This window comes from Malus sylvestris, chromosome 10 (assembly GCF_916048215.2).
Source record: "Malus sylvestris chromosome 10, drMalSylv7.2, whole genome shotgun sequence".
NCBI classification, from domain to species: Eukaryota; Viridiplantae; Streptophyta; class Magnoliopsida; order Rosales; family Rosaceae; genus Malus; species Malus sylvestris.
Genome location: NC_062269.1, coordinates 20,430,650 through 20,444,471, shown reverse-complemented (window position 1 = coordinate 20,444,471; position 13,822 = coordinate 20,430,650). Strand labels below are relative to the sequence as shown.

Genomic DNA, 13,822 nt, shown 5'->3' with positions numbered 1-13,822 from the left:
GGTAAAAGTTTTTGTCTCTACATATAAAGTCTCATTTTCCAAGTGTAAATATAATTGTTTTAGCTTTTGTACAAGTCAACCTCAACTAATGATGGGAAGCTCCTTCTTGTGGAAAAAGGTGTAGATGCCCGCACATGTTACATCATCTCTTTGAATCCCGAGAAATAAGGTGCCTAGGTGGCACAAACAACTCCAATGATGGAGAGAGAAAAGTGAAAAGATACCAAAAATAAAGGGTATTTTTATTTTCGTAAGTTCAACTCCAGAGAAAAGAAAAAATGATGTCACCTTTCACATTTATTATTGTTTATCTCTTCTTGAAATGTTTAAAAATTGTTGTCTCAAAATAAAATTAAGTATTAAAAAAGTATACTCTATGTGTAATTTTTCCTTGTAATTAATAGACAAGATCACATCACATGCACATATGCATTTTTTTTGAAATACGTCTCTAATGTAAGAGAAAATTTCGTAAGATAACCTATTAGTGCAACTCTTACATGAGGTGAGACCTATAAGGTCGAGTTGGACCAACACAGATATTCGATTCTTTTGCTACAATCCAAGACAATTATTCGATTCAATTTTGTTGGACTTTAGAACTAGCTTGGATTCTGCAGTTTTGCAATGAACTCGTCAATGTTTTTCTCAGAGCTTCAGCCTTCATCCACTACTTTTCGGGCCAATTCTTTCCATTTCGCGGCTTTCTTCTGTATTTCTACCCTTATCTGTCCCTCCATTACTTCACTTATACATTGTTCTACTACTTCTTGTATGACAACCCCTTTCTCATCAGTTGGAGCTCTAATCCCTACTTTCCACACATCCATAATGTACTTGGCATTCATACGCTGGTCACTCCATAGTGGCAATGCCCCATCGGAACCCCCAAACTCAATGCCTTCAAAGTCGAGTTCCAACCGCAATGTGTGATGAAGCATCCAACCGTGTTGTGAGCCAAAACCTCCATTTGGGGGCACCACGAAACCACTAAACCCTTCTCGGATGTCTCCTCGATAAACCTTTTTGGGACATTGGCTGCTTTTGATTCTCTAACCACCCACAAGAAACTACTTTTGCTCTTCCTTAAGCCCCAAGCCAGCTCTACCATTTATTCATCTTCGAGTTTCGCAAGGCTGCTAAACGATACATAAGCAACAGAACCTTTTGGCCTCTCGTTTAGCCATTTTATGCAGACATCATTGTCTGATTTAAAGAGGTTGACATTGTATTCTTTGTCATCTTTGAGTCGCTTATTCAAGTAGTTGGAAGGTATAGTTGGTCCAACGGTTCTCAATCAACAAAGCTTAGCCATCCAATCTACCACCTAGGCAGAAAAATTAATAGCAATTAGTTTAATTTACTAGAACTAACTAAAAATTAATCAAATCAAAGCTAAGGCAATGTGACTAAAAATGAGTGAGAAAACTTCATAATGTACTCACTTGTTCTTCCAACTCATAAAATGTGTTGCACATGACCTAATTAGCTCTGTCGACATTCGAGAATTGACCCACAAGCATTTTGTAGAAAGTCGGGTTAGATCCACAATCGTAAACAAAACATGGAAAGTCCAAAGGATCAAGCGTTGGCAACTAGGGAAGTGAAATTTGAGACTGACCATCAGCAGGAGAAAGCTTCAACAGCCCTATGTGGAAATAGTAGTGTTAGACCAAGTCAAACTTCCCATTTACATTCAAACTCTCAAGTCTGTTGTGTGCGTGATTCTTGTTTATCTCAAAGAGAGTCTGATAAGTCTAGGAATATTTTGAATGTTTCTTAGATAAGTTTATTATGTGTTGTAAAGGTTGAATTTCAAACTAGCGTGTAAATAGGGTATTTCAAACCCAATAATGTAATCTCTATGACCTTATAAATACAAGCAACCCTCGATTGAAAGGGTGTGCAAACACAACTGAAAACCTAGCCTACCAAAGTTTTACATGGTATTGAGCCTAATTGCCTAACGACAAGATCCTGCAATTTTTTTCCATGGCTGACAACAACAACGTAGCTTCTTCCCAGCCAGCCAACTCCACCCCCAACCACCCCATTCCTCAAATGAATTATATGTACCCTTTTTCATCCGATATGACAACTGTTGTGAACATCAAGCTTGTCAGAACCAACTAACAACTGTGGTTGGCTCAAATCCTACCAATACTGAGAAGTCGTGATCTGATGGGTTATATGGATGGGTCCATTGTTTGTCCTCCTAAATACCTTCTTGGCACCACTGCTATCAATGTAGCCTAACTATGTGGATGCAGCAAGACCAAATGATCCTAAGTTGGATTAATTGCTCATTTACGACGTCTGTCTTGTTAGTTGTGGCAAGTAAACGTACCTCTGGTGCTACATGGGAGGCTTTGGAACAACAGTACGCTTCGTCTTCTCAAAATCGCATTTTGTGTCTTCGAAATGAATTGCTTCAAACCAAAAAAGGTGAGATGTCTGTTGCTGATTACCTTGATAGAATGAATTCAATTGCTAACAACCTTGCCCTAGCTGGCAAACCTATTGATGATGATGAACTTGTCTAAATTATCTTGAATAACCTTGGTCCTACATATGAGATGAATGTGAATGCTGCTTAAGTACGTGATACCCCTATCATGTATCCAACTCTCAAAGCTCTCTTGTTGACAATGGAGAGACGAATGGCGGATCAAATTGTTCCTGTGGTGGAGTCTGCTCTAATGAATGCATTTGTGACTACTAGAGGACGTGGTGCATGTCTTCGAGGTTCCGGACGAGGTGGTTTTCCGTCCAACCGTAGAGGTTTTGCTAATGTGAACCAACGAGGCTTTATTCCTCGAAAAAAATAACCAGCGTAATCCTGCCATCAATGAAGAACGGTACAACTCTAGAGGTGAAATAATTACTTGTCAAATTTGCTGGAAATTTAGACATTCGGCCCTAGATTGCTATCAACGCATGAATGTTGCATATAAGGGACGTATTCCAACCAAACGTCTCACTGCCATGGCGTCCTCACCCATCACCTTGAACTGTTAACAAAATGGGACTTGGTTGCTCGACACCGAAGCAAACGCGCATGTGACTCCGAACATTCAAAACTTAGTGAACGCGAAGGAGTATAATGGTAATGAAAATGTTGGTGGAGTAGGTAATGACACTGGACTCTCTATTTCTCATTTTGGTTCAAATCACATTTTCACTGCCCGTCTGCCTTTATCAATATCATTTCAGCCCATAGGTTTACTAGTGATAATGATTGTTATTTACTAATTTTTCCTGACCATTTTATTGTTAAGAACCTTAAGACCCAAATGATGCTTTTTCCGAGGGAGATGTAAGAATGGGTTATACCCATTTCCAGGTGGCGGTGGACATCCTCAATTTTTCAGCGTACGTAGGAATTCATGTGTAAGCTCAGAAGTGGCACTCTCATTTAGGTCACCCAGCGTCGTCAATAATTAAGTTGTTGATTTCCAATAAACAAGTACCAATTAATGGTACTTCACATGTAATGTTTTGTCACTCCTGTCCCTTGAGCAAGAGTACCAAACTCCCTTTTAAGTTGTCTGATTCAGTTTCCCAGTTTCCTTTGCAACTTTTACATTCTGATGTGTGGTGTTCACCAGTAATTTCAATTAAAGGGTTTCGTTATTATTTATTATTTGTGGATGATTATTCTCGATATACTTGGATCTTTTCCATGAAAAACAAGTCTGAAGTTTTCCAAATTTTTGTTGAGTTTAAGACTAAAGTGGAAAATATGTTTAACATGTCCATTAAAACTCTTCAATGTGATAAAGGTGGAGAATATAAAAGTAATGCTTTTCAACGACTTTTTGTTGCACAGGGAATATCTCAACATTTTTCATGTCCAAAATACCCTGAGCAAAATGGACTTGTGGAAAGAAAACACCATCACATAGTTGAAACAAGTATTGTCATGCTTTCTCATTCTCAAATCCCAAATAAATATTGGTTTGATGCCTGTTTAACAGCTACTTATTTAATTAATAGATTACTAGCAAGAGTTTTATCGAATGTTTCTCCATATGAGAAATTATTTTCTAGAAAACCTAATTATGAGAGTCTTAAGGTTTTTAGGTGTCGGTGCTTTCCATGGTTGACACCTTATACACAACACAAGCTTCAACCAAAATCCAAGTCGTGTGTTTTCTTAGGTTACTCGTTGAATCATCAAGAATACAAGTGTTTGGATTTGTCCATGAGACAAGTTTATTTGTCTCGCCATGTCCTATTCGATGATGACTCATTTCCTTTTAAGGAACTTACATCTCACAAGGAAACGGACTCCACACAAGGTAATTTATGTAACACTGACCTCTTATTTACTTTTGACCTTCACCATTCTCATCCATCTACCCAATCAACAAATAATCCTAGTCTACCCAAGCCTAGCATTATTCCTATTCCCCACCCAGAATCCCAATCACACTTGGTCTCTCCACTGCCTATATCCACAAATATAATCCTAAATATCTCTCCCATGCCTATCCCTTCACTGTTTCATATTGAACGAACCTCTAGTCTTCCCAGCCTTAGTGCGCCAAGTCCTAATCAACTATGCCTTAGTGAACCATGTCTTAGTGACCCAATCCCAAATGAGCAAGAGTCTGTGCCTGTGAACCAAGAAACACAGCCTGTTTCCTAGTCATCTACATCCCAACAAAGTGCATTGGTGTCTCTCCTAGAACATCCTATGATGATGAGGTCCAAAGCAGGGATTTAAAAGCCTAATCCTAAGTATGCAGTACATGTTATTACTGACAAAACAATGGTTGAACCCACTTGTTTTAGCCAGGCAGTCAAGCACCAAGAATGGTGGAATGCAATGGCTTTGGAATTTAATGCTCTACAACAGTTTGGTACTTGGAGTCTTGTGCCTTATCATTGATAGGAGCATATTTATGCGCCTTAGTTAGCTAGTTCTTATGCATTTATGTTATGTTTTCTTAGTTAAGTTAGTCTTTTAAGCTATTTTCATGTGTTTTCAGGTTTTAGAGACAAAGTGAGCAAAAGGATGCAATTTGGAGCATTTTGGAGCAAAATTGGGCTAGAATGGAGTTCATACACATGAAGCACAAGGGATGGACGAATTTGAGGAATTGATGAAGCTAGGAAGGTGTTTCAAAGTTGAAGAATTGAAGATACAAAGTTTCCTAGTTGAAGTAGGAAAGGGCTTACAAGAAGGATTCCTAATCAATGTAGGAGTCCTAATTGAAGATGGATTCCTAGACGAATGAAGTTTCCTACTCAAGCAAGGTTTCCTATGTGAAGAAGAAGAGTAAAGTCAAAGAATCAGCTCAAGAGAAGGATCTTATCCAAAACCTCATCCATAACCTTATCTTAGCTTATCTTATCCAAACAAACCTTATCCTATCTTATCTTATCCTAATCCTAAACTATCCACATTCCAGCCACTTAGGAGGGTTTCTAACTAGATTAGGATGCTTAAAATGGGATTTCTAGAAGACCTAATATGATCCTACAAAGGTGGCGCCTAGGAACCTTTCTAGAAGCCTAAAAATCTGCCTTGTATTTCTTTCTAGAACCCTAGCTTTGTGCCGCACCCTATACCTATTTCCCTTGGGATTTTGGTTTCTAGAAGCCTTATCTTTTCACACTCTTTGTGCCACACATTATCTCCCATTCCTTTTGGGTTTTTGACTTGTTTTCCTTATAGGATTGTATGTTATTATCCTATGCAGATTAGGCCTTTAAAACCTTGTCCTTGGCTATCTAGGAGTGGGATTTTCAGCCTATAAATACCACATAATGCCGCACCCTTTCACTCACCATCCTCTACCATATTTTCACTACATCATTCACCCAAACATCCCTCATTGTGCCGTGAGTTTGCAAGGAAAAAAAGGAAGAACTCTTGGAGCCGTGCATGCCATTCAAGGAGCTTGGATTGTGGAGCGATTCTAGGTGTTTTCTATCTTTGTTTTAATGTTTAAATTTATTTATCTTTGTTTATTTGCGAACATGAGGAACTAATTTCTTTATAGTTAGAGGGGAATTCAAAGCCATGATCATATGTTTTATATGACTTGATTTCTTCCAATTATGATTTCATGAATCGTGAATGTGGTTTACTTATCTATTTGATTGATAACATGTTTATGTATGTTGATTGAGGGTCGACACTTAGTTTGCATGCATGAATTTGATGCTAGAGTATAAGGGAATTTCACCTAATCGTTATTAACTTATATTCATAAGTAGTAAAAGTCGCTAGTCACGATTGTGTTAAGTAAATCCTAGGCAAGAGTAACATGCGTATCCCATAGTTATGAATGACTCGTCAATGCTTATGATTTCCATTGAACTTAATGATCTTTGATATGTGTCTCTATCATGCGTATTCCATAGTTAGGGTCCTTGATAAGAATAATTTGGTTGTAATGCGTATCCCATTCAATTCAATGAATCTAGGGAAATCTGAGAATTAATTGGTGCAATCTAGTTAATTTGGGGCATTGTCATTCATGGTTTGTTGAAAGAGTAATTGGAAATCGAGTCGTATGCATATGTTTCATGTGTGGAGAAGGAACCTTCTAACTAGCCTTTCACCATCTTAATTTACCTAAAATCGTTTTTGTCAAGTTAGTTTACAAAGTTTTGTTTTGTTTTAAAATTCGTCCAAAATCAATCCCCCTTTACTTGGTTGAGTCATAGTAGTTAGAAATCACTTTAGTTTGTGTTTTTAAGTGTCTTAGGTCAAGTTAAAACCAATTTTCGTCCAAGTTTGTGTCTAGTGTTCAAAACTGCCCAGATTGTGGTTTTAAGGCAATTTTGAGTGTTTCTGGGCTGTTTTGAGTCTTTTGGTTTGTTTTGGTGTTTTAAAGTTTAGTTTTGCATTCTTTGAGTCTAGTTTAGTGTTTTAAACTTGTTTTTATGTATTTGAGTCAGTTTTCAAGTGACTTTGCAATCCCTCATAATCCCCGGTTTTCTTGTGCCTTATCATCCGAACATGAATCTCCTTCCCAACAAGTTGGTATTCAAGAAAAAAAAAGGGTAGATGTTCGATAGAGAGGCATAAGGCCAGGTTAGTGGCTAATGGGTTCCATAAAAAACCAGAGATTGATTACAACGAGACCTTCAGTCCAGTTGTAAAGCATAACACAATTCGTCTCGTACTTAGCTTGGTAGTTTCGAAGAAATGTCATGTAAGGCAGTTGGATGTACAAATGCTTTCTTGCATGGATACCTCACGGAGGAGGTTTATATGAAGCAACCTATGGGGTTTATTGACAAACAGTTTCCACATCATGTTTGTAATTGCAGCGGAGTTTATATGGTTTAAAATAAGCGCCGAGAGCTTGGTTTCGGCAGTTCTTTGATTTTTTGCTTGAATTGGGTTTTCAAGAATCCAAGTGTGATTATTCCCTATTCATGTTTAATCAGAAGGGAGTTTATCTCATCTTACTTATCTATGTTGATGATATATTGCTCACAGGGAACAATACGCATCAAATGGCTCTGTTAGTAAAGAAGTTGGGCACTTTGTTTTCTATGAAGGACTTGGGCACTCTAAATTATTTTCTTGGTGTGGAAGTAACTCACTGTAGTGATAGTATGCATCTTACACAATCCAAGTACGCCCTCGATCTCCTCGAACGTACCAAGTTTACTAATGCCAAGCCAATCTCGATACTAGTTGCTTCCGGACAGAAACTAAGTGTGTTTGGGAGTGAACCATTTGGCAATCCTAAGTTATATCAAAATGTTGTAGGTGCCCTTCAATATTTGACGATTACACGACCTGATCTCTCGTATGCTGTGAACCAGAAGTGCCAGTTTATGCATTCACCTAACACCACTCATTGGATGGCAGTCAAGAGAATCCTGCGTTACTTGAAGGCTACATATGATCAAGGCTTGGTTTATAGACCTGGAGGTGTTCTACTGACCGCATTTTCTGATGTGGATTATGCAGGGAATCCAGACACACGTTATTCAACCGGAGGATTCTGCATCTATTTGGGTAAAAATTTAATATCGTGGAGTTCAAAGAAACAGAAAATTGTTTCCAGGTCGAGTACCAAAGCTGAATAAAGACAGCTTGCGTACACGGCTACTGAATTGTCTTGGTTATGTTCTTTGTTCAGAGACTTGCATTTGAATCTTTTACAACCTCAAATATGGTGTGATAATATTTCATCCATTGCACTAGCATCCAATCCGGTTTTTCATTCTCGAACCAAGCATTTAGAAGTGGATTATCATTATGTCAGGGAGAAGGTCATTAGAAGAGAACTTCTGGTTAATTTTATTTGTTCCCAAGATCAAACCGCTGATTTATTCACGAAGAGGTTGTCTTCATCACGATTTAAATTGCTGGTATCCAAGCTTCCAGTTGTGCAAAGGCCTGTCAGCTTGCGGGGGGATGTTAGACCAAGTCAGACTTCCTATTTACATTCAAACTCTAAAGTCTCTTGTGTGCGTGATTTTTCTTTATCTCAAAGGGAGTCTGATAAGTCTAGGAATATTTTGAATGTTTCTAAGATAAGTTTATTATGCTGTTGTAAAGTTTGAATTTCAAACTAACGTGTAAATAGGGTATTTCAAACCCACTGATGTAATCTCTATGACCTTATAAATACAAGCAACCCTCGATTGAAAGGGTGTGCAAACACAATTGAAAACCTAGCCTACTAAAGTTTTATAGGTAGTAGACATTGTCAACAACACAAGACTGAGTGAACAAAACTGCCCCCACAATTCCAAGCTTCTTGGCAATGTCCAAGGGCTAGGGCATGATTGCATTATAGACAACACAATCCACGGGGGACCCTGAATTCGAATGCTTCTCAAGAAGCTCGACCAAAGTTTTTGACCCCACTTGCCAGAACCTCTCCAAATAGATGTCTATGTTTGTGTCCCCTTTCCCAGTATCATCAAAGCCATCGGAGATGGTCTCCCAAGCTGCGCAGCTCGATCCTGAGCTGTGCATTGTCTTGTAGAGAAAGCGAGTCATCACGAGTGTGACTCTCACTCCTTTGTGATCTAGAAGCTTGGCAAATTGGAGCATTGGATTAATATGGCCTTGGCTCGGATAAGGTAAGATCAAGCAGTGAGCCTTGTAGGCTCTCAGCTGTCCTTTCTCCATTTTCTGCTACAAAATTTAAAGCTTTGTTCGGAAATGCGTTTGAATATTTAGGCACAAAATGTAGAACCCAATTATATAGGAGGAAGATGTAGTGCACAATCAGTCCACGAAACTGCAGATGTTGATTCCTTGGCAGGCAAGTCACATCTTTACACATTTTACACATAGGATAATTTGGAAGGTTCTTAGTTTTGAACCAAAGTAATTTGGATACATCTCTTGGATGCATATTAAAAGGTCCAAAAAGAGAAATATGGTTCTTGAAAACCTATTCAAATCAAGAAAAAGAAAACTTTGTCCTCATTACCCTTCTGTAATTGAAAAATGAAAAAAAATAAAAGAAAATAAGTTATTTGTGAACATTATTTTCTATCTTCTACGTGGCTTTTTTTGGTTTTTGGTTTTCGACTTTCTTTTGATTTATCTTAATTTTATCTCTTAGTTTTGCTTTGGTTTGTTCAATTCAATGGTTAAAGAAAATAGCGGCGTGCAAAGAGAGAGATAAATGGTGTACTGAGACCATTTTCAAATATAGTTGTTTAAGTCTTTGGGTGTTAACTTTTTATATAGTTGGGTGTTAACGTTTTATATAGTGCCAAAAACATAAACAAAAAACATAAGGAATCGTTTCTGTTTGTACCATACTTGACCAATCCCGAAACTAATGAGCACAGGTCAACGTTATACCATCAAGGACATAGAAGAGTTTCCCTGCAACCAGGAGGCCACTTACAGCGTGACACGTGTCGACATCAGAAGCCAATCATAGCGCGACACGTGTCAACATCAGAAGCCAATCACAACATGACACGTGTCAATGTCAGAATGAAACTAGAAACTCTCTTCTATAAATAGAGATCATTCTCTCACAATATTTCCTAATGTCATTTGTACTAAATCATTCACTAGTACTCACTAAAGAAGAGCTTGAACTTATGTACTTGTGTAAACCCTTCACAATTAATGAGAACTCCTCTACTCCGTGGACGTAGCCAATTTGGGTGAACCACGTACATCTTGTGTTGCTTCCCTGTCCCTATCCATTTACATATTTATTCACACTAGTGACCGGAGCAATCTAGTGAAGGTCACAAACTTAACATTTTCTGTTGTACCAAAGTTCTCACCGATTTTGTGCATCAACAGTTTCAAATTAAGCAAGTGAATAAGTTGATTAATCAATAAAGAAACAAGAATTTCTCCTAGGACCATGTTCATTGACAAAAAAAAGTAAGCACGTAGACTTAAAAGAGAATAGTGGAGTAGCATGTAAGAGCATCTACTATTCAAGATGCAAAAGCGATGCAGAGCAGGTTTAAAATTGCTATTGGACTGGCTAAAGACGTTTGTCATTTGCATTAGGTAGAAAAAAAAAGAAGTGCTTTTGGCTCATGGATGCTTTTTCTAAAGAAGTACATACCCAATGGTTCTTCAAGAAGCACTTCCAAGTAGTTTCAACTAAGATGTGTAAATTTTTTTGTTATGAAAAATATAGTGTTGATGCACAAAATCAGTGAGGACTTTGGTACAAAAGAAAATGTTAAGTTTGTGACATTCGCTAGATTGCTCTGGTCATTAGTGTGGATAAGTATGTAAATGGATAGGGACAGGAAAGCAAACACAAGATTTACGTGGTTCACCCAGATTGGTTACGTCCACGGAGTAGAGGAGTTTTCATTAATTGTGAAGGGTTTACACAAGTACATAGGTTCAAGCTCTCCTTTAGTGAGTACTAGTGAATGATTTAGTACAAATGACATTAGAAAATATTGTGAGAGAATGATCTCTATTTATAGAAGAGAGTTTCTAGTTTCATTTTGACATTGACACGTGTCGTGTTGTGATTGGCTTCTGATGTTAACACGTGTCGCGCTATAATTGGCTTCTGATGTCGACACGTATCGCGCTGTGATTGGCCTCCTGGTTGGAGGGAAACTCTTCTGGGTCCTTGACGGTATAACGTTGATCGATGCTCAGTAGTTTCGGGATTGGTCAAGTATGGTACAAACAGTGCTCTCCTAAGTTCCCGAGTGAGGAAAGCTCCTCAGTTGGGGACTTGCAAGATCCAAGCCATTGAGTAATCACGAAACTTTTAAGTACTGAAGTGTGGTATCATTTTCACTTGCCTTATCTGTCTCATATGTAAGATGTGGCATCTTATCTGGAAGTACTTTTACTCCATCTAGGGGTGGTATCTTTAACCGATGAAGATGCACAAGGTAATGTATCAATTTCACTTGAAGCTTACTTGTAGTTTCGGGCTTGGTCAAGTGCGATACAAACCCTATAGTAGGAGTCCCCCAAGTCGCCGAGCTAGGAGATTTGCCGAAGGAGGTAACAGACAAGGTAAGCAATCAGACTTCCAAGCAAGTAACCTGGATCAGAGGTTCGACTTCGGCTTCCGGTTGATTGTTCTCCTTCTCTTTGTGTCGTAAATAGCACCAAGGATAAGGAGAAGCAAATGGAGAAGAGATGATATGAGATACTTTTGCTTTTGAAGAAGTAACTTTCTACAGGCTTATTCTTAAACTGGGCTGGACGGTTTTCTGGTTTCCTTCAGAGTATAAGGCCGACTCAAGAATTTGAGGGTCAAAATAAGTTCATCAAATCTAAAGTACGTTCGACCCTGATGATATGGGATACTTTTGTTGTTGAAAAAGTAGTGGATGTATCGGCACGTGTTCTGTTACGCTTGTCTCCACATGCTTCCTTGTATCCTTTTCACTTGCCCTATCTGTTCCTCAGGCAGATGTGGTATCTTCTCTGGAAGCATAAGATGTTGAAGATGAGTACTCGAGAGCAATGCCAGGTAAGTAATCAGGTAAAGGGTTTTAGGCAGTTAGTTCCTGACTAAAAGCTTGATTCCAAGTGTTGACTGATTGCTTTCTTTCTCCTTGTCTTGCAGGTAAGAACAAGGCCAAAGGAAAAGATAGGGAAAAAAACATGATATGGGATACTCTTGCTGTTAACCCTGATGATATGAGATAGTCTTGCTCTGGTGTGGCTTGTTTGTAAAGGTATTATCGGGAGGAAAAGAAGCTGAGTATTTCGAGAGACTCTGCTGAGAGTGTCCTCTTGGATGTGAAGAAAGGTTGAGCATTTTTTTTATTTGCAGGTTTGCCTGGCTGTGGAGGATGGAGGTCGACATATATACAAGTCTCCCTAACAACAAGTAGTAGTGCTATTCATTTACCCTTCTTGGTCATAGCAATGTAGTGGGAGCTGCAAGCTTCACGTGTTTTAACTTTGTCAGAGCACTTTGAAAAAGTGGTCTGTGGTATCTGGAAAGCTGATGTTGCGTGTGAAGATTGCAGACAAGCTTTATCCAAGGAAATCTGGCTCTCGAAGTTCGGAGAGCGATGCCTCTTCAGTTTTCGAACAAGCAATCCTGTTGGGGATCTGGCTCTTGAGATTTAGAGAATGGTGCCTCTTCGATTTTTGAGAAAGCAATCCTGTTGGGAGTCTAACTTTTGAGATTCAAAGAGCAGTGTCTCTTCAATTTTTGAGAAAGTAATCCTGTTGGGAGTCTGGCTCTCGAGATTCGGAGGGCGGTGCTTCTTCGATTTTTGAGCACGTAATCCTGTTGGGAGTCTGGCTCTCGAGATTCAGAGAGCGGTGCCTCTTCGATTTTTGAGAAAGCAATCCTATTGGGAGTCTGACTCTTGAGATTCATAGAGCAGTGTCTCTTCGATTTTTGAGAAAGTAATCCTGTTGGGAGTCTGGCTCTCGAGATTCAGAGAGCAGTGTCTCTTTGATTTTTGATAAAGTAATCCTGTAGGAAGTCTGACTCTTGAGATTCGGAGAGCAGTGTATCTTCGATTTTTAGAAAGTAATCCTATTGGGAGTCTGGCTCTCGAGATTCGGAGAGCAGTGTCTCTTCGATTTTTGATAAAGTAATCCTGTAGGGAGTTTGACTCTTGAGATTCGGAGAGCAGTGTCTCTTCGATTTTTAAGAAAGTAATCCTGTTAGGAGTCTGGCTCTCGAGATTCGGAGAGCAGTGTCTCTTCGATTTTTGATAAAGTAATCCTGTTGGGAGTCTGGCTCTCGAGATTCGGAGGGCGGTGCCTCTTCGATTTTTGAGCACGTAATCTTGTTGGGAGTCTGGTTTTCGAGATTCGGAGAGCTGTGCCTCTTCAATTTTTGAGCAAGCAATCTTGTTGTGAGTGTTTTCTCGAATGTGAGTAAAGGTTGGGCATTTTTGCCAGTCTGCCTTGCCACGGAGCACGGAGGTTGATACACATTGGGACTTTCTAGTTATTAAGCAGTGGTGCTGTTCCTTTACCCTTGTGGGTAATAGTAGGGTAGCTGGACCTTCAAAATTTATGTGTCTAAACGTTGTCAAAGATCTTTGACAAAGTTATCTGTGGTACCCGATGAGCTAATGTTGCACGTGGAAAGTGGTGCCTCTTCGGAATCAGGAGAGTGGTGCCTCTTCGATTTTTGAACCAACGGCCCTGTTGCCCTTTCTTTTATAAGGGCACCAATTGTGTGCAAGAAGTACATTCAGAGAGTTATTGCTTGTAGGAGTTTTCCCCTTACTTCTGAGATTTATTGCACCTCATTTCTCCTTCATCATTTCTGAGAATGTCTGGCCCATTCGACCATCGTTTTGACACTTTGGTGAAGAGGTAGCCATGCCTTCTCAAGACAACATATGGCGCCCATCCTTCTTATCCCCTACTGGTCATCTTACCGTTTGGGACTCT

At 39.1% G+C, this 13,822-nt stretch overlaps 1 pseudogene; it reads right to left on the bottom strand.

Moving 5' to 3' along the window:
- Window positions 1-602: 602 nt before the first annotated feature.
- LOC126586963 (mogroside IE synthase-like) lies at window positions 603-9,115 on the bottom strand (annotated as a pseudogene).
- Between the last annotated feature and the right edge of the window lie 4,707 nt (window positions 9,116-13,822).